Source organism: Bombina bombina, chromosome 2 (genome assembly GCF_027579735.1).
Source record: "Bombina bombina isolate aBomBom1 chromosome 2, aBomBom1.pri, whole genome shotgun sequence".
In the NCBI taxonomy this organism is placed as follows: domain Eukaryota; kingdom Metazoa; phylum Chordata; class Amphibia; order Anura; family Bombinatoridae; genus Bombina; species Bombina bombina.
In genome coordinates, this window is record NC_069500.1 from 1,198,172,494 (window position 1) to 1,198,199,146 (window position 26,653).

Here is a 26,653-nt window from a genome sequence, read left to right on the forward strand (position 1 = left end):
TTTATTGATCATATTTGGTCTAAGAAATCATATGCTTCATTGGTATTAGTGCACATGGTAGTTTATGTGCGTAACAAAGTAACCCTTTAGATAAGTGTAACTGTGAACTTCGCAGTATTGTACTCTATTGAATGGCCCACTGAGTATAGAAAATAGGTTTAAGGAAAATGCTGCAACATAGCATAATATTTTAGACCCTTCACCCTTTAGAACATAAGGAGGACACGTCTAAGCTAGAAGTTTATAGTAAATATACAGAGAAATGTTTGTTCAGGGAATAGCATAATTATAGTTTATGAAAGCAAATGTATTTTTCCCTTTTATTAATTAGTATGGTATCTGCAAAGTGAATTTGGTCATTCCTGATGTTTGTCAAAGAGTGTAATTCTTACCATAAAGATGTGTTTACCTTTAAAAGAGCTTGTAGTTTTAAATGATGTTCTGTTTGTATGCTTTCCTCATATAGGAGTGTGAGAGAATTTAGGTTGGAGAATTATAAGCATTATAGATAGCAGCCATCCAGAATAAAGCAACACAAGGTTCTTTTATTTTTTAGAAGTTCAAAGTGATATTGTAAAGAAATGCATTTATTTTCATTGACTGTTTTTTTTTTTTCCATTCTTACAACAGGGCAGGCCTTAGCATAAGTTTGAGCATAAACATTCAGGCCCTTGAGGAAGTCTGACAGGTTTTCACTTGCGTAGTATTCATGAAGTATCATTTAAAAGTGTATAGAGAAGTTGTAAATTATTCTCTGAGAAATGTCAATGTATTTAGTTTGTATTATATATCAACAATGTTTTGTTTGATTTTAAATGACATAGGATGAAAGTGACGTTTTATTTGGACATAATTGTGATTGTATTGCGGTGTGTACTCATCCTGTACTGTTTCTGTTTGCTTCCTAGACTCCCTGTGACTCGAGTGTCTGCTTGCCATGGGTATCCACTGGTTGCCTTGTCTACCCCATGAACAAACCATCAGATTTCCAGTATCTCCCTGCGGAAGAACCGTGGATAAGCACCCCTACTGCAAATGAACTGTTGGAGAACTATATTATAGCAAAGTGTCAAGGTGCAGCGCTCTCAAATGGACAAAGACTGTTCTTAAAGTATTCAGAGGCCACCTAGAGACAGTTGTGCTGTTGCTATGTCATGCTTTACTGTGGAAAAGGAACTGTTGGACATATTGGGGGGTGCTAGCAATGCAGGTGGAGAGATAGAAGATGCAGCATTGTTTGGGGGTAGATGGGGGGCTGGTTGGGTCTCTGTGCTGGTAGACCGGTAGTTTTGGGAAGGCTGGAGGATAGATGGAAGGTATTGGAGGGACTGTACCTATATGCAGTGACAATTAGCCTATAAAAGTATATCACGACATGCAAATATTTTTCTCTTTAGTATTCTTATAGAGTTCTGTTACCATAATATAAGGCTTTACTAATTTTCTATGCCTGTCTATTTTTATGTTATTCTGTTAGAATAAAAGGATGGTATGTTAGGGGTAATATGAACCTGATGGCAGCCATCTTGTTCTTCGCAGCCATCTTGTTCCTCGCAGCCATTTTGTAATGAATAGACTTTATTATACTGGGGTATTATGCAGTGAGAATTATATGCATGTTATGAGTTTCTTTAGCTATTCGGCCTTGCCAATGTACCCTGGCCTAATGCCTAGAAGTAAGATAGAATAAGATAATGTAAACAAGAGGCTTTAGACACTCGGTTGTCTCTGCAGATGGTAGTTTGTTATGACTCTGTAAATATTGTTATGAGAAACTCATGTTCCAGTTTTTTTCCTTGTAAATTGCTCTGTATAACTGTGTAAGATGACGCGGTCCTAACGTGTCATCCCCTTAACCCTGTATGTCACTATAAGAAAGGCTTGCACTGTGCAATAAACAGAATTGGCTTTCGATCATAATGCTGCGTGGTCTGAGTCATTCTAAGGGGCCCTTATCAGGTAATCTACATATGCCTCAGGTGGTACACTAGGCCCCAGGCTTTGGCCTGCACTGACACTTACCCCCTGAAGGGGACACCTAACAATGACTCATTAAATCTCCCTGCAACTTGAAATGACCCTGCATATGAATTGTAAATATGGTATTTAGATTAGTTTCTGCAAACCTGATAAAACCTGCATCTTCTCACATTAAAACCCTGCTGCATAAACAGTTAATATATGACACCTCTGACATGTTGATATAAACATGTGCCAGGAGCACTTTTTGGAGCTTTAAAACATGTATTTGCATTTAGGTGATCCTAAATCATATCTCTGCCAAAAAATGTGGCACCCATGTTGATGGCAGTCTAATTTAGCCACAGAAAACTCCACTTTGCCTTATTAAGCACCATCTGAGTTAAGTCCTTACTCAAGGGTCTAAGGGAATACAGTTCCAGTATGACAGGAAGCTCATATGAAACCGTTCATGGGAAACTGTGCAAAATGACCAACATGAGGAGCTGTCTAACCTAGCACCAAGTATCTGAAGAATCAAGTTGGATTTAGAACAAGCTGAAAAAATTGCAGATGAGTGTTTCAAAAACATGTTGTCCAAATGAGAAATCATAAACATATCCTTGGGCTAAACTTCTGCTAGGGACTTTGCTAGAACCTTGATACAGATCCTTTAGCAGTTGCCAACCTGAAGGGGAAAGACAAAGACAGAAAAATCTACATTTCTACTTTAAATCAGGGACATTTATAATGGTGTAGATAGAAATGACAAAATGCACTGGTGTATTATAGACAGGACTGGATCAACTTAATAAGCTAAATAAAAAATGAGGAAGAAGGAAGGCTGAGTCCAGGTGTCAATAAACAGGTTTATTGCGGAGCAGGCTTTCTGGATACAAGGTAAGCTCCACGCATGGGCACATGCGCTTCATCAGAGATAAGCTAAATAGACAGGAAACACATAGATAATCAGGAATTCACAGAACACTAGACACTGTACTGCCTGCTCCTGCAGTTTGTTCTGTATTTTTGAGATTAACCAACAGTCTACAGTATACATTCATCCACAGTCAAAACCCTATGAAAAATTATCTAAAGGATAGAAATGTATCTAAAAGTTGAAAACACTTGCATGGTCACAATTGAGTTATCCAACAATGGTCAGGGAGTCAGAATAAAAAGTAGGTTTGACCTTACAACTAAAGTGTGTAACTAATAGCACTCATGGGGGGGTAGTTATCAAGCCGTCAACCTCAAATACGCTGGAATTCCGCAGCGTTATTTGTGGCGAGGCTGATACGCCTTAGTTATCAAAGGCTTGAGACCGGCAAAAGTAGAATTTTGTGACGTAAGCATCGATCCGCCGGACTCCGTCCGACACAGATCGATTCTTACGTCACTCCAGATGTTCCGCACAATCTCACTACTTTTGCTAGTTATCCAAAAACTAGCAGGTACGCTCGGCACTTTTACGGCTCAGCGTACCTGGTTTTCAATCCGCCACCCCTGGAGGCGGCGGATCCCATAGGAATCAATGGGAGTCTGACCATAGCGAAAGTACAAGTTCGCTGCTGACAGACATCCCATTCATTCCTATGGGAGCTGTCTACACCTAACACCCTAACATGTACCCCGAGTCTAAACACCGCTAATCTGACCCCCCCTACACCGCCGCAACTAAATAAAGTTATTACCCCCTAAACCGCCGCTCCCGGAGCCCACCGCAACTATAATAAATGTATTAACCCCTAAACCGCCGCTCCCTGAACCCGCCGCAACCTATATTAAATGTATTAACCCCTATCCTGCCCCCCCTACACCGTCGCCACCTATAATAAATTTATTAACCCCTAATCTGCCCCCCCTACACCGTCGCCACCTATAATAAATTTATTAACCCCTATCCTGCCCCCCACTACGCCGCCGCCACTGTAATAAAATTATTAACCCCTAAACCTAAGTCTAACCCTAACCCTAACGCCCCCCTAACTTAAATATTAATTAAATAAATCTAAATAAATTAACTCTTATTAACTAAATGAATCCTATTTAAAACTAAATACTTACCTTTAAAATAAACCCTAATATAGCTACAATATAAATAATAATTATATTCTAGCTATTTTAGGATTTATATTTATTTTACAGGTAACTTTCAATTTATTTTAACCATGTACAATAACTATTAAATAGTTATTAACTATTTAATAGCTTACCTAGCTAAAATAAAGAGAAATGTACCTGTGAAATAAATCCTAACCTAAGTTACAATTACACCTAACACTACACTATACTTTAATAAATTATTCCTATTTAAAAATAAATACTTACCTGTAAAATAAACCCTAAGATAGCTACAATATAATTAATAATTATATTATAGCTATCTTAGGATTTATATTTATTTTACAGGTAACTTTGTATTTATTTTAGCTAGTTAGAATAGTTATTAAATAGTTATTAACTATTTAATAACTACCTAGCTAAAAGAAATACAAAATTACCTGTAAAATAAATCCTAACCTAAGTTACAATTAAACCTAATACTACACTATCATTAAATTAACTAAATAAACTACCTACAAATAACTACAATTAAATGCAAATACATAAACTAACTAAAGTACAAAAAATAAAAAAAGCTAAGTTACAAAAAATAAAAAAATAAGTTACAAACATGTTAAAAATATTACAACAATTTTAAGCTACTTACACCTAATCTAAGCCCCCTAAAAAAATAACAAACCCCCTCAAAATAAAAAAAATCCCTACCCTATTCTAAATTAAATAAATTTCAAAGCTCTTTTACCTTACCAGCCCTTAAAAGGGCTATTTGTGGGGGCATGCCCCAAAAAGTTCAGCTCTTTTGCCTGTAAAAGAAAAATACAACCCCCCCCAACATTAAAACCCACCACCCACATACCCCTAATCTAACCCAAACCCCCCTTACAAAAACCTAACACTAATCCCCTGAAGATCATTCTACCTTGAGTCGTCTTCACTCAGCCGAGCCACCGATGGAACTGAAGAGGACATCCGGAGCGGAAGAAGTTAATCCTCCAAGCGGCGCTGAAGAAATCTTCCATCCGATGAAGTCATCATCCAGGCTGCGCTGAAGAAGTCTTCGATCCGGCCGATGTCATCTTCAAAGAGGCGCTGAAGAGGTCTTCTATCCGTGTGAAGTCATCTTCCAAGCCGGGTCTTGAATCTTCCTTCCGCCGACGCGGAACCACCTTCTTCACCGACGGACTACGACGAATGACGGCTCCTTTAAGGGACGTCATCCAAGATGGCGTCCCCTCAATTCCGATTGGCTGATAGGATTCTATCAGCCAATCGGAATTAAGGTAGGAAAAATCTGATTGGCTGATGGAATCAGCCAATCAGATTGAGCTTGCATTCTATTGGCTGTTCCGATCAGCCAATAGAATGCGAGCTCAATCTGATTGGCTGATTGGATCAGCCAATCGGATTGAACTTGAATCTGATTGGCTGATTCCATCAGCCAATCAGATTTTCCTACCTTAATTCCGATTGGCTGATAGAGTCCTATCAGCCAATCGGAATTGAGGGGACGCCATCTTGGATGACGTCCCTTAAAGGAGCCGTCATTCGTCGTAGTCCGTCAGTGAAGAAGGAGGTTCCGCGTCGGCGGAAGGAAGACTCAAGACCCGGCTTGGAAGATGACTTCGCCCGGATAGAAGACCTCTTCAGCGCCTCTTTGAAGATGACATCGGCTGGATCGAAGACTTTTCTTCAGCGCCGCCTGGATGATGACTTCATCGGATGGAAGATTTCTTCAGCGCCGCTTGGAGGATTAACTTCTTCCGCTCCGGATGTCCTCTTCAGTTCCATCGGTGGCTCGGCTGAGTGAAGACGACTCAAGGTAGGATGATCTTCAGGGGATTAGTGTTAGGTTTTTGTAAGGGGGTTTGGGTTAGATTAGGGGTATGTGGGTGGTGGGTTTTAATGTTGGGGGGGGTTGTATTTTTCTTTTACAGGCAAAAGAGCTGTTTTCTTTGGGGCATGCCCCCACAAATGGCCCTTTTAAGGGCTGGTAAGGTAAAAGAGCTTTGAAATTTATTTAATTTAGAATAGGGTAGGGATTTTTTTTATTTTGGGGGGGTTTGTTATTTTATTAGGGGGCTTAGATTAGGTGTAAGTAGCTTAAAATTGTTGTAATATTTTTAACATGTTTGTAACTTATTTTTTTATTTTTTGTAACTTAGCTTTTTTATTTTTTGTACTTTAGTTAGTTTATGTAATTGTATTTAATTGTAGTTATTTGTAGGTAGTTTATTTAATTAATTTAATGATAGTGTAGTATTAGGTTTAATTGTAACTTAAGTTAGGATTTATTTTACAGGTAATTTTGTATTTCTTTTAGCTATGTAGTTATTAAATAGTTAATAACTATTTAATAACTATTCTAACTAGCTAAAATAAATACAAAGTTACCTGTAAAATAAATATAAATCCTAAGATAGCTATAATATAATTATTAATTATATTGTAGCTATCTTAGGGTTTATTTTACAGGTAAGTATTTATTTTTAAATAGGAATAATTTATTAAAGTATAGTGTTAGGTGTAATTGTAACTTAGGTTAGGATTTATTTCACAGGTACATTTCTCTTTATTTTAGCTAGGTAAGCTATTAAATAGTTAATAACTATTTAATAGTTATTGTACATGGTTAAAATAAATTGAAAGTTACCTGTAAAATAAATATAAATCCTAAGATAGCTATAATATAATTATTATTTATATTGTAGCTATATTAGGGTTTATTTTAAAGGTAAGTATTTAGTTTTAAATAGGATTCATTTAGTTAATAAGAGTTAATTTATTTAGATTTATTTAATTAATATTTAAGTTAGGGGGGCGTTAGGGTTAGGGTTAGACTTAGGTTTAGGGGTTAATAATTTTATTACAGTGGCGGCGGCGTAGTGGGGGGCAGATTAGGGGTTAATAAATTTATTATAGGTGGCGACGGTGTAGGGGGGGCAGATTAGGGGTTAATAAATTTATTATAGGTGGCGACGGTGTAGGGGGGGCAGGATAGGGGTTAATAGGTTTAATATAGGTTGCGGCGGGTTCATGGAGCGGCGGTTTAGGGGTTAAACTATTTATTTCGTTGCGGAGAGGTGCGGGATCAGCAGGATAGGGGTTAATAATTTTATAATAGAGGGCGACGGTGTAGGGGGGGCAGGATAGGGGTTACTAGGTATACTGTAGGTGGCAGCGGTGTCCGGGAGCGGCGGTTTAGGGGTTAATACATTTATAAGAGTTGCGGCAGGGTCTAGGAGCGGCGGTTTAGGGGTTAATACATTTATAAGAGTTGCGGCGGGGTCTAGGAGTGGCGGTTTAGGGGTTAGTAACTTTATTTAGTTGCGGGGGGCTCCGGGGGCGCCGGTATAGTGGGTAGAACAGTGCAGTTTAGTGTGAGTGCTTAGTGACAGGCTAGCAATAAAGCTGGGAAAAAGCAGAAGGGCAGCGAGATCGGATGAGTGATAACTGTCACAGTCCGCTGCTCATCGCCCCGCGGCTTTTTGACAGCTTTATTTGATAACTTAGGCGTATTTTTTCAGGTCCGCGGCGACGAAGGTAGGCGAGCTTAGGCGGGCGTATTGGGCCGGCGAAGTCAGAAAAGTAGACGGCTTGATAACTACCCCCCATCATCTCTATAATGGCCTAATTGTGTGATAATAACTATTAATTGTAAATAGTAACAAGTATTTATTACACACATGTGTCCATATTAAGACAGAAAATATTTCCCTATAGGGGAAATAACGCTTAAAATTTCAAACTTTATTACATGAAGATTAAAATTGGGACATAAACGTTAAAAACAAAAAGTGGTAGAGATCAATCCTAAAAATAATAAATCATAAAGATTTAATAGATTACAGATGGACCCAAAATAATATAGAATACAAGCGTTCTATATATCTTTGGGTGTATGTAACATGGTGTGAGTAATACAATGTGATCTCAGTTACACAAGGATAGTGTCAGCGTAATAACAAGGAACGCTCAAATAGTAATAGTTGAATTCAGCTCTGCATCCAAACATTAACCATAACACTAACCATATATACCTTGACCATATATTATACCATATAATGGTGATAGCCTGGTTGTGATTAGACGTTATGGTGAGAGAAATTACTGATATAATGGAGTTGAAGAAGTATTCCATACAAAGTATTTATAATAGCATTGTAAAGCTGTTGAAGGAGGCAAAATAAAGCCCTTATTATAATACTGTATGAGAAAAAATAATAAATAAACTTGAATTCGCCTCGCCAAAATAGCCACTAGTTAGTTCCCCTGATAATATACCAGTTATAAAGATACAACGATACAAAGATACAACAGCTGGCCCCTGAGAGGAGCTTGCTATTCGTGAGACACTGTGATCAGGATAGTGATTCACTATATTTAGATATGGTGGTTACATGTTATGGATAAGTAACAAATGTTGGTGTTCAACTTAGTCAGTAAGTCATTGCGTTTGGACAGTAGTATTAATATAAAAATGATAGCCACAGTCAGTTCTATAGTGTTGCAAATAATTTGTACATATCCGAGAGACTACAATAGTAAATAATCTCAAAGAATATACTTATAGGATAGCAGCGGCATACATATTAAGCTTTCAAATTACAGAACGAATACAGAGAAGGTGTTGGTATGCTAAAAACAGTTCAATTTATCACTTGGAGGACTTATTATTGGTGCACAAAGTAATCCTTTCAAATGATATTGGCAACAGTGTGCAGAGTTGAATTTAGTAAAGTATATAATGTAAAATTAAGATGCTAGTTATTGGCAACAATAGTTGTTGGCAACAGTGTGCAGAGTTGAATCTAGTAATATATATTATAAATGATTAAATCGCTAGTAGAGCCCTCTATATTACTGCCGATATCCCAGAGAGAGATATCTCCCAGTATAAAACCTTTTTGAAAAAGCACAGTTATGTGCGAAACATGTTAGGTAGTCTTTGTTGGAGGATTTTGGGATCCTCAATTTTAATGTTTAAGTGGTGATTTCTACTCCTTAGGTACTTTAATCATTTCAATACTTAGACAGAACGATTGGCCACAATTAATAGAAATAGGTTTTATGCTGGGAGATATATCTCTCTGGTATATCGGCAGGCAGTAATATAGAGGGCTCTACTAGATTTTAATAATTTATTATATATATTTCTAGATTCAACTCTGCACACTGTTGCCAACAACAATTGTCGCCAATAACTAGCGTCTTAATGTTACATTATATACTTTACTAAATTCAACTCTGCACACTGTTGCCAATATCATTTGAGAGGATTACTTTGTTCACCAATAATAAGTCCTCCAAGTGATAAATTGAACTGTTTTTAGTAACAATTACATATGCAAAGAGGGCTACATAGTATTAACACAAGCTGCTGTATTTAACAGCTAATTTACAATAACATCGCATACCAGCGCTTTCTCTGTATTCGTTCTGTAATTTGAAAGCCGCTGCTATCCTATAAGTATATTCCTTGATAGTATTTACTACTATTGTAGTCTCTCGGATATGTACAAATTATTTGCAACACTATAGAACTGACTGTGGCTATTATTTTTATATTAATACTACTGTCCAAACGCAATGGCTTACTGACTAAGTTGAACATCAACATTTGTTACTTATCCATAACATGTAACCACCATATCTCAATATAGTGAATCACTATCCTGATCATAGTGTCTCACGAATAGCAAGCTCCTCTCAGGGACCAGCTGTTGTATCGTTGTTTCGTTGTATCTTTATAACTGGTACATTATCAGGGGAACTAACTAGTGGCTATTTTGGCAAGGTGAATTCAAGTTTATTTATTATTTTTTCTCATACAGTATTATAATACGGGCTTTATTTTGCCTCCTTCAACAGCTTTACAATGCTATTATAAACACTTTGTATGGAATAATTCTTCAACTCCATTATATCAGTAATTTCTCTCACCATAACGTCTAATCACAACCAGGCTATCACCATTATATGGTATAATATATGGTCAAGGTATATATGGTTAGTGTTATGGTTAGTGTTTGGATGCAGAGCTGAATTCTATTATTACTATTTGAGCGTTCCTTGTTATTACACTGACACTATCCCTGTGTAACTGAGATCACATTGTATTACTCACACCATGTTACATACACCCAGAGATATATAGAACGCTTGTATTCTATATTATTTTGGGTCCATCTGTAATCTATTAAATCTTTATGATTTATTATTTTTAGGATTGATCTCTACCACTTTTTGTTTTTAACGTTTATGTCCCAATTTTTATCTTCATGTAATAAAGTTTGAAATTTTAACCGCTGTTTCCCCTATAGGGAAATATTTTCTGTCTTAATATGGACACATGTGTGATAAATACTTGTTACTATTTACAATTGTAAGTTGTAAGATCACACCTACTTTTTGTTCCGACTCTTCACATGTACAGCACCTGATCCTACATTATAATATATGTTACTATTGTCCTACAATTATTAGGACATCTCTAGCACAGTAGTGCCATTCTCCTTTTCTTTTCTCTCTCCCTGGTCCCCCTTACGCAAAAATGGTCAGGGAGTGGCTGGACGACCTTAGACATCTCGGAATTGTTTCTACACTGTCAGAAAAATGTGCAAAAATTGTACCTTTAGGGGAACAACAGCTTGTCACTGGGGCAGTACCCTCAAAGATATACCCGCTGTACATTTTAACATGGGTACATATTGGTACCCTTGCAGATTTTACCTTTTAAAGGCAAATATGTACCTTTGGTGACTAGATTGGACCTCAATGCTATGGTACCATGACGTACTCTTAAAAATGATGCAAATTTGGCCTTTTAAGGGTACTGCCCCAGTGACAAGCCCTTTGTACCTCATGATGTCAATATTGTACTCAACACAGTAAATTTTAAATGCTGCTTCATTAAATTTATTATATAACACACTAATATGCATGTAGACAGTATTACAATAGCCACACTGCAGTTTGAAAACTTTAGAGTGTAGCCAAATAGCAGGTCCGAAGATTGCTACAGGAATACCTGAAAGAACCAGGCTAAACAACCAGTTCCAAAAGGAAATACTTGAACTATTTTATTTCACTCTCTACTAGACTCTAACAACACCCTACATAAGTTAGGGTAACAGGCCACATAAAACATAAATATGTAGAAAACATAGAATACAGCATAATAATAAAATATAACTCCAACGAAAGGAAGGGTGATTCAACGATAAAACGATAAACGAAGAACGATAAAACTCACAACCAAACATTGAATTGTAACTCTATGTAAAATATATGCAAATGAGACTATTTCCCTAGTACACACTTTGGTGATGAACCTACTACCAATAGATGGAGCTGTGTTACACATGTCAAGGAACTTTCAACCAATAGATGGCGCAATGATGTGTTACACAATGTCCATGTATGTGACTGGGGAACGGTTACAATTTTATTTTATTTTTGTAAAACAGGTTCTTAAACAGCTCTTGTTTATTTTATAGAATTTAAAACAAAAAAATGTATTTGTTAATATATTTGCTTCATGTTTAAGAGTTATCATCTTGATGCTCTAAATATAAACATTAAAATGTTAAAGGGCCATAATACCCAAATTTTTAAACACTTGAAAGTGATGCAGTATAGCTTAAAAAAGCTGTCTAGAAAATATCTCCTGAACATCTCTATGTAAAAAAGAAAGATATTTTACCTCAAAAGTTTCTCAGTAGCCACCTCCCATTGTAAAGGGTTTCTAAGCAGCATTTTAGTGTGTCTGTCCTGGGACATCTTAGGGGATGAGCCTTGTGCACTCTCATATTATTTCCCTATTCAGCTTACTATGAAATCTCATGAGAGTTAAGTCAAATCTCATGAGATCACATCACAAGAGTTCATGACCTCAGCACTGCTGATGCTGATTGGCTGCTGTTCATTTCTTCATTTTTTATTTATTTTTTAACCTGCAGCTGGGAACAGCTGAGTATAAATATTTACACTGAACTTACTCTGCTGAACTAAGGAGATTGTGAGGTAAAATATCTTCCTTTTTTACATAGAGATGCTCAGGGGATATTTTCCTGTCAGCTTTTTACAGTTATACTGCATCAGTTTCAAGTGATTTAGCATATAAGTATTATGTCCCTTAAAGTGCTTGTGTGCTTTTTAGAACCAGCAACACAGTGTTATTGAAGATATGGGTTGTTAAGTATTTTTTGTTGCCTTGCCCACCTCTTGCATATTACCAACAACCATTGAACATTAATTATTTTGCTGTACATCATGTATTTTGAATACATTTTTGGTGACTGCCAGTTATGTTTTCATTGAATAATTGAGGTGCACAAATGATATGGACTTGCAGGGTTTGGCAGCATTAAACCACCCATCTCCCTCAAACTTTTAGTCACACAAGTGATTGTACCTTTTTTGGGTGATTAAATGGTACAGACATGGAGCCTTTGACAGCAGGAAACATATTTGTACCTTATTTACCCCAAAATGGCACATATTAGTTACTTAAGGTGTAATTATGACCCATTGAGGGTACAAACACAGCAGTTGTACCCTACGTGTTCACAAACGGACCCCAACCGTACCCTTTTTTCTGACAGTGTACTTACTTCAGTGTTTAGATAGTTGGCTCTAGAAATTATATTTTTTTTCAGTATATTTGAGTTAATTTTGATTATTTCTACTAGTCTTTTATGAAAACCTGTCAGTAAAGTCAGATTCTCTTTTCTGTCAAAAATAACCAGAGACAAAAATTTTTGCTTTGTAAAATACAAATTTAAAATCAACTGTATAAAATACATACTGCAAGTTTAAAACATGAAAATAGGTACTAGTGAAATTAAATGACCTTGTCATTATATGGACAGAATTATGAATGATACAAAATTGTGTTGACACAAATATCCTTAAGTGCTTTCCATTTAACATCCAATTATGTGGTAATGTAAAAATGATTACAATTCTGGAATAATAGGTAATAGGAATAAAGGCAGTAAAACAAAAATAAAACATCAGATTGCATGAAAAAATGCTTGTTAAATATATTAATTATCATATTAAAGTTACATTTTTCCTATTTATTATAAATTAGAACATTGAAACCATGCTAAAATGAATTGCAAAATAAAATGAGATATCAAAGTGTTATGTAATTTTTAGATGGTATATTAGATGTCAAAAAAATCAGTCATAAGAAAGAAGATAATTGTACAGAATCTGATGTTTACCTACCTAAGGTGTTTTTTGATTCCCCTTACATGCCCATTCACAGTTCACCTGGCCCTGGTACTACTTGTCTTTCTGATGTCTTGTGAATGACATTGAAACTATCCTACTACTTAGACTTTGTTTGTCACGTACTTCACAACATTTATATTTTCCTTGAGCTAAACCTGCATAAACTTGGAACTGTACTCAAGTTCAGTTGATTTCAGCACCTCCTTTATACATGTATAATTTGGTTAAATGTTCCTAAGCCAAGAACTTTCTGCAAAATCAAAATTTCAAAAATGTCGGAGGAAGGAGACACAGAGGCGCCAATATGGCCTAGTAACGTCTGCCCAATATTAAAACAGTGTGAAGTTGAAATATACTCACATAAATAGAGCACCCAATGGTGCAAATGACGCAGGATGAATCAGTTAGCAGTGGTTCAGCTCACTGTATAACCGTAGAGAAGAGACTCAGAGGATGCCAGCAAGCAGCAATTGTAGTTCCTATACCTGTATGTCTTTATTTTTGTTTCCTTTGACTTGCAACTCAAACTCTTGAGGCCAAGGGCATCTCAAAGCAAAAATAAGTCAATAGTAGAACTAGTATATACATTTTTACACCCCCTTTAGTTATCAACAGCTGCAAATAATTAAATGAAATATGTGGGAATTATTCTTAGAATACACAATAAGCTTGTGCATAAATAAATATATTACTTGTTTGCTGATAGTAACAACTCTACCAAGTGCTACAGATCTGGCTGGTTGACAGCTAAAGGGGGTGTAAAAATGTATATACTAGTTCTACTATTAACTTATTTTTGCTTTGATGATGCCTTTGGCCTCAAGAGTTTGAGTGACAAGTCAAAGGAAACAAAGATAAAGACACACAGGTATAGGAACTGCGATTGCTGCTTGCTGGCTTCCTTTGAGTCTCTTCCCTGTGGGTATACAGTGAGCTTAACCACTGCTAACTGATTCAGCCTGCGTCATTTGCACCATTGGGTTCTCTATTTATGTGAGTATATTTCTACTTCACACTGTTTTAATATTGGGCAGACGTTACTAGGTCATATTGGTGCCTCTATGTCTCCTTCCTCCTAGATTCATAATCACCAGGGACTGACCATCCTTTTGGTGAATAAAATAAAATAATAATATAGTGAATAACTAAATCAAAATAATATATAACCAATCTTTGATTGGGATATATTTCTAATATATCTAGTGAAGTGTGAGATAGTTATCTCAAATAGTATAACCAATCTTTGATTGGGATATATTTTCTAATATATCTAATATATCTAGTGAAGTGTGAGATAGTTATCTCAAATAGTGTATGAGACTATTATCTCGAATGTTAACAATGTGTGTCACTCTAAACTATATGACTAGGCTTGATAGAATAAATTCGGTGCCCTTCTTGGAGGTATTAAAACCACATTAATATAAATTGGAAATGAGACGATATATTCAGATAAGTGTTCATATAATTTTACTAAGCAATATTTAAAAGATAATTTGTTTATACATGGACTTATTGATAACCATATAAAAGTGTAATCATAAAATACAAAATGCTAAATAGCAGTTACGTTATACTCGCCAAATATTTCTTATAGGTCAGCGACTCTAAAATACTAAGAATGACTTATCTCCTAGAACTCATTAATGTTAGCAATGGTGCTGGTGATTGTATTGTGTATACAATCACTATAGATGTGCAGCTTGTAGGATAATAAACATTGATGTCAATACAGAGACAATTCCTTAAAAGATATATATATATATTCCTTGACTGATATATGTGGAAAACAGATGTAAATGCACATCAGATGTAAATGTACATCAAATCCAATGGCGATTGTGAATGTTAGCGTTAATGGTAACAGTGTTAATGATCCTGGTTAAAAACCTATAGTTAAATATGTATAGGTATACGTTGGTCGTCAAATGACAGTTCTGTGAATAATATGGTGTATGAGTTGTGGCCACAACTATTTGTATTTATCCAAGGGTATTTGTCCCTGTTAAAAATGCTCTCTGTTCAGAGCGTTTGTTTATAGTATAAAATGTCACTGTTAAAAATGGCTCAAAATCTGAGCATGTGAGTCAAACGGCGTGAAGCAGTGCTCCCCCTTGCCGTACTACTGATTTCCCTTACCTCCTCTTCAATATTGTCGGTGTTCAGGTTACCTGGCAGGTTTCTGCTGCGGGTTTGTTGAATCCTTTTTCTTTTCGGCGTCTCTGAGTTTTACGCTAAGAGCCACTTATGTTGCATTATGTTTATTCTTTAATTAACAATAAGATACTGTTGTACACAGAGTTTTTTGTCAGGATGTTAGCGACATAGGCATGCTAGTTACTAATGTTCACCGTTATTTACTATTTATAGTTATAGGCTGATATTGTGCCATTACTACTTGCTAAATGGTAATTGCTTATATGGAGTACGATAACATCTCCCAATGCTGTTTATTTCCCACCTTAAGCTAGAAATGTAATGGGTATTCACATTTTTAGCAAGCCTCTAAATGATACAGAGTTATATGCTTTTGCTTGAAAGAATAGTTTTGCACTCTCAAATTACTTGGTAACAACCCCCTATGCCTTTAAAAATCTACCATAATAATCTTAGCACCATGGGAGACCTGTGACTGGTCTGCTTGGGGCCGGAGCAGCCATACGCATACAGTCTCCTCTTATTATCTAACATCCATCTCTAGCTCTATTCATCCAATCTATACCAGGATACACAGTCTTAACACTTATAGATCTCCTTTTTGCTCACCACATCCTGGCATCATATATCCTATCTATGTATATGGACCGCTCACCCCCTATGACTTGTCTCTAATCAAAGTTTATAAGTGGTTGCATAATCTGTGCACCATCTTCACCTCACAGCAAATTTATCCACTAATTATAAGGAGTCATGGGTGTTTTTATGACTTTTAATCATCGCTTCACTAATGCTGTTTGTTATATTACCTATTACATTTTTTAGTCATATACATATATACTGATACAAATCTATGATTCAGACAATCCTTTCTGGTCCTATTTTATTACTGGCGGTAACCCTACTATATCTATAGCGGTTAAATATTAGAAACAGAAATATGATTAGCCCACGCTATCCCTTTATTAGGCCTACAATTAACACATGATTGATAATCAGGATTGTCGGTACGCTTAACAAATGTGACTATATTTATATTTTAGTCTGTCCAACTTACTGGGTGCATTCCAACGTCAGACCATGTACCTCCTAGTTATGTTTCCCATTCTGAGTAAGCATAGGCAAATAGACACTTAGCTCTCCTTGCATAATCTATATTTTGCTTGACTAAGGTGCTCCATGAAAGCATTAGATAACACTCTAACGTCCTTCGGGGGTTGCCTTGGCAGTAGGTATATAGAAATCCTGATGCTATACATACAATGACAAGCCAGCTCTATACTCAAGTAACTTATTTACCAAAGTACTTTACCTGTAGCCGTGTATTACACTAGCCCTAAGAATTGTATACATTAGTCTGCTAATTAGCTCCATTAACTTCAGTCGACATTACATTGCACTATGAGGAGGTCAGCTGCACGCAATATATCAGTACTATCCTAATCGTCTGTCAGCCTTTTAGAAACGGCGATTGAGATACTGCTAAGGAGCAATTGTACAAGTACTCTTATGGTACACAGCTTACATCTGTTAAACTACAAATTAGTGTTAGGCAACAATTGCCCAGCATCTTATTGTCTGCAGTTCCTGATCTCACCTACTGTTACTCATCAGAGACTAAAAAGCATTTATCTTCCTGCAGACTAAACATGGTCTATATATATAATAACCACCTAACACGATCTTGCTTTATTCTACTATGCACAGTGGCGGCTGGTGACTTTTGAAGATGGGGGAGCACTAGCCCCGCCCCTCAGATGGCTCCGCCCATTATATATATATATATATATATATATATACTGGGTACAAGAGTCCTGTCACTGGGGCAGCCGCAGTATAAGGATATATATATATATATATATATATATAAACACTAAGCACTAAGATTTTGCAGCACAACATATTCCTTATATCAGATATTTGTTTATGTATTTTTCTAAACATGTATTACAGTAGTTGCATTCAATAAGTATCTAGGTGATGTAATCTTCAGTACCAATAAAGTTAAAGGTTTATAGCCAATAAAGATTTAAAAAAACAAAAAAATTATATATATATATGTTTTATTTATATATATATATATATATATATATATATATATATATATATATATATATATATATATATATATATATATATATATATATATATATATATATATATATATATATTTTGCCTAAAGGTAAAAGTGCTATAGGACACTGTTATTGCTTAGTAGATTATTATACTCATTTTCCCTAAACACTAAATTAGACACACAAAAAAATATTTAGATTTCTTATATGTTTTGTTGTATATCTTATTATAGTACAAAGCTTTCAGTTAATCTGTACACAGGTCTGGATTTTCCTGATGTTATTGATCTTCCAGAGGCTGAGCTCTCTAATTCCCAGTACAAAGTTCTTATCAGAATTTCTGGTCCGTGAAATAAATGGTATAATACACAGAAGGCTGAATATCAACCTAGGCATGTGAACTGACTGGAAAGTAATACACCATCTCAGATTCTCAGACATAGGTGAGCAATAAATTACACTCTGATTAAGAGGATTTTCTTTCTGAACTGTTCGGTTTACTGGAGATTGGCCATGTACACAAACTGACATTCGCGATGAGTTGCACAGATACCGCAATGTTTATCCTATCACAAAGCAACAAACAAAGCAGCAACAGAAAAACATACACATGATAGATCAGAACATCAACGCTGGCCTCTAAGCCTTAGCCACCCCATCGACATTCATTTTATCTCTGAGTCCCACATTCTTACCTTAAACTGTCACGGGTGGTGGGCATAACGCGCTAGAGACACAGCCTTCCTCCACTTCTTCCTGACATTTCGCGCCGTCACGTGACTGTGAGTGATGACGCGGCTCTTCTCTGACACTGGCTGCTGATGGCCTGCTGCCTGTCTCTCTCTAACACCTCCCACCCCTCGCACAGGCTGAAGTGTGCGAACAGCTAAGTATGGGGATGGGGAGGCTGGGAGCTGCGCAGCAGGCAATTTTAGATTGCGCAAAGCACAGTGCCATAGCTTAGGCTATCGCACGTGCGGTAGGGCTTTGATAGATATATTAAAATTTACTACAGGGGCCAGGCAGGCAGGCTGTGTATCTTGTAAGCTAACTAATAATACTGTATTTGTGTATTTGTGTAACATTATGGCACTTTTAATTAAATAATTGAAAAAAAAAGGTTTTTTTCTGGGGGGTAAAAAAAAATATAATTTTTTCAATAGGGGGCTATTGGAAAAATTATATATTTTTTTCTTTTTTCTTCAGGGATGCTGAGGGGGGCACGTGCGAATGTGCTCAAATGGAGGAGCCTCCACTGACTATGCAAGGTCTGTGTTTATGACACATGTATTCTGCACCTCACTAATATGCTCCTGTATAATATTACCCCCCACAGTCACATAGCTTGTGTGATACATTTATATTACTATAGGCTAGGATGGCTACGTAGACCAGCCATCATGTCACATATATTTCAATGTGGAAAATTATCCTTCTAAACCTTTATATTCATATGCTCCTTCACCCATCTCCATCTTAACATTTATATTTCAGGCAATAATATAGAGCACTACACATAGTGGCTACATAGCTAATGCCTAGAATAATAGAAAATTGTTTTTATTTGTCAGCCACCTTCTTTCTCATCCCATTTAGTCTGTTTCGACTCTAAGAGAGATCTGTTTCCTGCTAAGCCATATAAAAATAACACTGTTATATCTTTAAAATACCCAAACATGTCCCCCCCCTCCCCTCCCTAAATTTAAAGCAGCTTTTGCCTGCTGATTTACCCCATTCCTTATTAAGAGGCCTAAGAGTGGCCTCCTTGTAACTATCACTTACCATCCATTTATCTTCCTATCTGGCCCATCAGAGGTCAGTACTGTAGTTACTTCATGTCTATCGCCTTTAAGAAAAAAGAAGTTTCATTTGTGTGTACTTTATCTTGCTGTTGACGCTTTGTTGCTTCCTACTACCTAACACATCTCAATATATATATATACCTGACTTGCAGGGCATCATTTGTACACTGTGATTTTTGAAACAAGGCAATGTCTTGGTCTGAAAATATTCTGTATTTTTATTTTGTCTGTCATTGTATAAAAACCTCAATAAAAAATGTTATTTAAAAAAAAAGGGGTTCATTTAATTATAAATTTATTTAAACATTAATTATTAATATTTATAAAAAAAAACAAATTATGTAGAGCATATATATATATATATATATATATATATATACAGGGAGTGCAGAATTATTAGGCAAATTAGTATTTTGACCACATCATCCTCTTTATGCATGTTGTTTTACTCCAAGCTGTATAGGCTCGAAAGCCTACTACCAATTAAGCAAAGATGCCACTTGCCACCAGTTTGGCCATATTTCAGAGCTGCAACATCACTGGAGTGCCCAAAAGCACAAGGTGTACAATACTCAGAGACATGGCCAAGGTAAGAAAGGCTGAAAGAAGACCACCACTGAACAAGACACACAAGCTGAAACGTCAAGACTGGGCCAAGAAATATCTCAAGACTGATTTTTCTAAGGTTTTATGGACTGATGAAATGAGAGTGAGTCTTGATGGGCCAGATGGATGGGCCCGTGGCTGGATTGGTAAAGGGCAGAGAGCTCCAGTCCGACTCAGACGCCAGCAAGGTGGAGGTGGAGTACTGGTTTGGGCTGGTATCATCAAAGATGAGCTTGTGGGGCCTTTTCGGGTTGAGGATGGAGTCAAGCTCAACTCCCAGTCCTACTGCCAGTTTCTGGAAGACACCTTCTTCAAGCAGTGGTACAGGAAGAAGTCTGCATTCTTCAAGAAAAACATGATTTTCATGCAGGACAATGCTCCATCACACGCGTCCAAGTACTCCACAGCGTGGCTGGCAAGAAAGGGTATAAAAGAAGAAAATCTAATGACATGGCCTCCTTGTTCACCTGATCTGAACCCCATTGAGAACCTGTGGTCCATCATCAAATGTGAGATTTACAAGGAGGGAAAACAGTACACCTCTCTGAACAGTGTCTGGGAGGCTGTGGTTGCTGCTGCACACAATGTTGATGGTGAACAGATCAAAACACTGACAGAATCCATGGATGGCAGGCTTTTGAGTGTCCTTGCAAAGAAAGGTGGCTATATTGGTCACTGATTTATTTTTGTTTTGTTTTTGAATGTCAGAAATGTATATTTGTGAATGTTGAGATGTTATATTGGTTTCACTGGTAAAAATAAACAATTGAAATGGGTATATATTTGTTTTTTGTTAAGTTGCCTAATAATTATGCACAGTAATAGTCACCTGCACAGACAGATATCCCCCTAAAATAGCTATAACTAAAAACAAACTAAAAACTACTTCCAAAACTATTCAGCTTTGATATTAATGAGTTTTTTGGGTTCATTGAGAACATGGTTGTTGTTCAATAATAAAATTAATCCTCAAAAATACAACTTGCCTAATAATTCTGAACTCCCTGTATATATATATAAAAGTACACCCCCTCAACAATTTTGGAGTCATATGATGCACATCATAAAATCTGTTTTCATGTCAATGGAACATTGGCCAGTTATACTGAACCTAAACATGAAGTTTTGTAATATTAGAAAGGATCTTTCTGTCTAATATTCACTAAAAATCTGTAAAATAATCATAATTAGTATTTTTTTTCAAGAAAAAAAATCTAGGCAATTTGATGATGATCAATAAATCATCCTTCAGCATATACAGTTGTAATCAAAATGTCAAGATTTATAGACTTTCAGCTGTTCAGCACAATGGGGCGATTTAACAAAGCGTCAATCTCTGTGCTTTCGCTGGCGTTAATACGCTCGCCAGACATCGCTGCCTCAAATCTACATACAACACCCTTATTTATTAAAAACTCTGTCAAAAACACGGAACATCAGACTGCTGATAAATAGGAGTCATCAATGTCTCAGGATATTCTGTTTTTCCAACTTTATTTATACCATTTCATTACTGTCCTTTTAATTTTCATCTGTTAATGTCCAAGACATAGCTACATTTATAACTGAACAAACAATAATATCTCATAGATAGCTATTTTCTACGTATTTGTTATAAAAAAAAAACCTGATAAATGATATTTTTCACATAAATTAATGTATGTTTGTATTTCTAAAAATCATGATATGCCTATCATATGTTTTTTTCTTTTTTTTAACTGATTATTAATGCTAGAATTTGCACATATATCTTTGCACATACTTGTATATATAATATATATATGTATATATATATATATATAATATATATATAATATATATATATATATATATATATATATATATATACTGTATATATCAAAACAACATAGGCAAAGGCACTCACCGCTTAGAATCAAATCAGTCAGTTTATTGTGACGTTTCAGAGTGGTGCCCCTTCCTCAGACAGACATACATGTATGTCTGTCTGAGGAAGGGGCACCACCCCGAAACGTCACAATAAACTGACTGATTTGATTCCAAACGGTGAGTGCCTTTGCCTATGTTGTTTTGATGTATACTTGGTCTGCATAGAGCACCTGGAAGTTGTTTGCATATTCTGCATTGCCTACTATTGAGTGCCAACTCCTGCCTGTTTTACTATATATATATATATATATATATATATATATATATATATATATATATATATATATATATATATATATATATATATATATATATACAGGGAGTGCAGAATTATTAGGCAAATGAGTATTTTGACCACATCATCCTCTTTATGCATGTTGTCTTACTCCAAGCTGTATAGGCTCGAAAGCCTACTACCAATTAAGCATATTAGGTGATGTGCATCTCTGTAATGAGAAGGGGTGTGGTCTAATGACATCAACACCCTATATCAGGTGTGCATAATTATTAGGCAACTTCCTTTCATTTGGCAAAATGGGTCAAAAGAAGGACTTGACAGGCTCAGAAAAGTCAAAAATAGTGAGATATCTTGCAGAGGGATGCAGCACTCTTAAAATTGCAAAGCTTCTGAAGCGTGATCATCGAACAATCAAGCGTTTCATTCACAATAATCAACAGGGTCGCAAGAAGCGTGTGGAAAAACCAAGGCGCAAAATAACTGCCCATGAACTGAGAAAAGTCAAGCGTGCAGCTGCCAAGATGCCACTTGCCACCAGTTTGGCCATATTTCAGAGCTGCAACATCACTGGAGTGCCCAAAAGCACAAGGTGTGCAATACTCAGAGACATGGCCAAGGTAAGAAAGGCTGAAAGACAACCACCACTGAACAAGACACACAAGCTGAAACGTCAAGACTGGGCCAAGAAATATCTCAAGACTGCTTTTTCTAAGGTTTTATGGACTGATGAAATGAGAGTGAGTCTTGATGGGCCAGATGGATGGGCCCGTGGCTGGATTGGTAAAGGGCAGAGAGCTCCAGTCCGACTCAGACGCCAGCAAGGTGGAGGTGGAGTACTGGTTTGGGCTGGTATCATCAAAGATGAGCTTGTGGGGCCTTTTCGGGTTGAGGATGGAGTCAAGCTCAACTCCCAGTCCTACTGCCAGTTTCTGGAAGACACCTTCTTCAAGCAGTGGTACAGGAAGAAGTCTGCATCCTTCAAGAAAAACATGATTTTCATGCAGGACAATGCTCCATCACACGCGTCCAAGTACTCCACAGCGTGGCTGGCAAGAAAGGGTATAAAAGAAGAAAATCTAATGACATGGCCTCCTTGTTCACCTGATCTGAACCCCATTGAGAACCTGTGGTCCATCATCAAATGTGAGATTTACAAGGAGGTAAAACAGTACACCTCTCTGAACAGTGTCTGGGAGGCTGTGGTTGCTGCTGCACGCAATGTTGATGGTGAACAGATCAAAACACTGACAGAATCCATGGATGGCAGGCTTTTGAGTGTCCTTGCAAAGAAAGGTGGCTATATTGGTCACTGATTTGTTTTTGTTTTGTTTTTGAATGTCAGAAATGTATATTTGTGAATGTTGAGATGTTATATTGGTTTCACTGGTAAAAATAAATAATTGAAATGGGTATATATTTGTTTTTTGTTAAGTTGCCTAATAATTATGCACAGTAATAGTCACCTGCACACACAGATATCCCCCTAAAATAGCTAAAACCAAAAACAAACTAAAAACTACTTCCAAAAATATTCAGCTTTGATATTAATGAGTTTTTTAGGTTCATTGAGAACATGGTTGTTGTTCAATAATAAAATTAATCCTCAAAAATACAACTTGCCTAATAATTCTTCACTCCCTGTATATATATATATATATATATACATATATATATATATATATATATATATATATGTATATATATATATATATATATATATATATATATATATATATGTCAGAAATATTTTTTTGCAAACATATTTACATGTCCCTAAATTCCTTTTTTTTGTTCGTAACATTGTTGTCTTTCATATCTCTGTGTTTATTTATGCCACTATATGTCTATAGTGTAAATATATTAATATTCTGAGCAAGAATAAGTGTGAATATAACATGTAAGCAGGGTATCATATGTATTTATTTGCAATCAATGGATATTTTAAGAGCTGGGCCAGTTTTCTCTCTGCATGTGTGTAACCCCTCCTGATTGCAGTCTAGTTTTAAACACCCCCCCTTATACAGGTGTTTTAAAATGGGCTGGCATATTGCATGACATTTCTTAATGCAAATTAAATTTAACAGAAGGAAGAAAAACACTGAAATAGCATGCCAGTAAAGGGGTAATTTTACTTTCTGCTGTATCAGATTCATGACAGTTTAATGTTAGGTAGACTATCCATTTGAGCTATCAGTGTGTGTCCTATTGTCATCATTAATGTTTAACTTTAATATTAATTTCACATATATATACTTTCAAATCATAATACACAATGTAACAAATGGCACTTACAAGTTCTGATCAATGACACAAGTATCGAGCAATTTGATTAGTTAGTGATAGTATAAAATGTATATTTCAATCAGATTGGCTGGTGTCATAAATCATGTGATTATGCATATCCCAATCAAAAGTGGTGGAAAACTTCACTAGTTTGTGTGTTGTTTATGAGTTTGCGTCAAATTTGGTGCGAAAAGTGTTGCGTCAAATTTGGTGCAAAGTGGAGAGTGGGACTTGTATTACATGCGTTAAACATAGTGCAAATAGATTTATCCAAAAATGGAAGTTAGCTATATTATGTAATGTATTTATTTCATTTTTATCCCTTTATCTTCTAGTGCACCAAATTTGAAGCAATAATATTGTCCCCTTGCTTTGTAATGAGAGACAAAGATGAAACATAACCCATAATCCATTAGTACTTTTATTATGTAATATGCTTCATTCTCTTGTAGCATCTAACATAACCTTTCCGTGTTTTTAGACTCCCATTGATTTCTATGGCATTCGCGGCCTCAAGGGTGTCGGTTTGAACGATAGGTACACTGCAGCGGAAATAGACGCGAGCGTACTTGTAGAATGTTTAATAAATTGGGAAGAGGGTCAAATAGAGTCAAATGTGAATTCAAAACATCTGGAATGATGCAAGCATTAATCTGTGTCAGATTGATCTCACGGGAGCATATATTACGTTGAACATTGCAACATTAACGATGCTGACACTTTGTTAACTACTGCGGATAAGATTTGTGTTGAATATGATGCAGAATTCAAGAGCATTATCAGTTGACACTTTGATAAATGGGCCCCAATGAATGCTTCAAATGGTTTCCCCAAATTCAATTAAAAATGCAACTTTTAATTAAATTTGCAGTCTCAAAATTATTAAACCCCATGAATAGAATCCCTCAGAACAGCACAAATTTGCAAAACAGGTGTTGTCTCAAGCACACCTGATGCAACTAATCAAGAGCTTCATATGTTGCACCCAGTGTGCTGGAGCTAGAAAACATGAAATAACTGAACTGGCTAGGAATTTGTTGAGTGTCACATTTGACTGCGTGTTAGGAATATGGCTATGTCAAAAGAATGGTCTAAACAGCTAAGAGAAGAGATCATCGCCCTTCACAAACAAGGAACTTAACACAAAAAGATAGCAAAGGCACTGAATGCTCCTAGAGAAACCGTTAGAAGCATGATTTGCAAGTTCAAAGTTAAAGGAACAGTGGTTAAACTACCTGGACAGGGCAGAAAAAGGAAGCTATCAAGGGCTGCAACTAGATTTCTGAAAAGGCAGGTTGAGAAAAACCCTTGGTGACTGCAAAAGACCTGCAGCAAGACTTGGTGGCAACAAGCACTGAGGTTTCAGTTTGCACAGTAAGGCACAAACTAAACGCAGAAGGGTTCCATGCCAGAACTACAAGAAGTATTCCGCTACTAACCCAAAAGCACAAAAAAAAGTTGGCTCCAATATGCTCAAAATCATATAAATAAGCCACAGAGGTTTTGGGATTCTGTTCTGTGGAGAGATGAAACACAACCGTAACTTTTTGGCCCTATGGATCAGCAGTATGTCTGGAGGAAAAAGAATCAAGTATACACTGAAAAGAACACTCTGCATACAGTTAAGCATGGTGGTGGCGCAGTGATGCTCTGGGGCTGCTTTGCATTCTCTGGTACTAGAAACCTGCAGTGTGTGGAAGGCAGGATGGATTCATTGAAGTATCAGGGAATCCTAGGAGAAAACATCATGTAATCTGTGAGGAAGCTGAAGCTTCGGCGTCATTGGACCTACCAACAGGGCAATAATCCAAAGCATACCTCAAATTCACCAAGGTTTGTTTGCAGAAGAAGTCCTGGAAGATTCTACTTTGGCTATCACAACCACCTGACTTAAACCCCATAGATTTGAAGAAGGTGGTAGCAGCATGCAAACCCAAGAATATTACTAAACTGGACACAATTGCTCATGAGGAATGGCCAAAGATTACTTAGGAACGCTGCCAGAAGCTGATATCTGGCTATGCATTCAATTTGTAGCAGGTCATAACAGCAAAAGGTTGCTTTAAGTAAAGATGCTTGCCATAATGGGGTTGAATATTTTTAAGACTGCAGAATGCATTAAAAGTTGCATTTTCTGTTGAATTTGGAGAAACCACTTGAAGCATTAATTGTGTTGAACTATTTCTATTTGTTTTGTTTAATTTTTTTTCATTGTAAACAGATGAAAGTCTTTACATTTTCACAATAAACCTGATTTGCAATGAGGTTGAATAATTTTGATTAAAAATGTATCAGCACAATAAGCCATTTCTATGCTA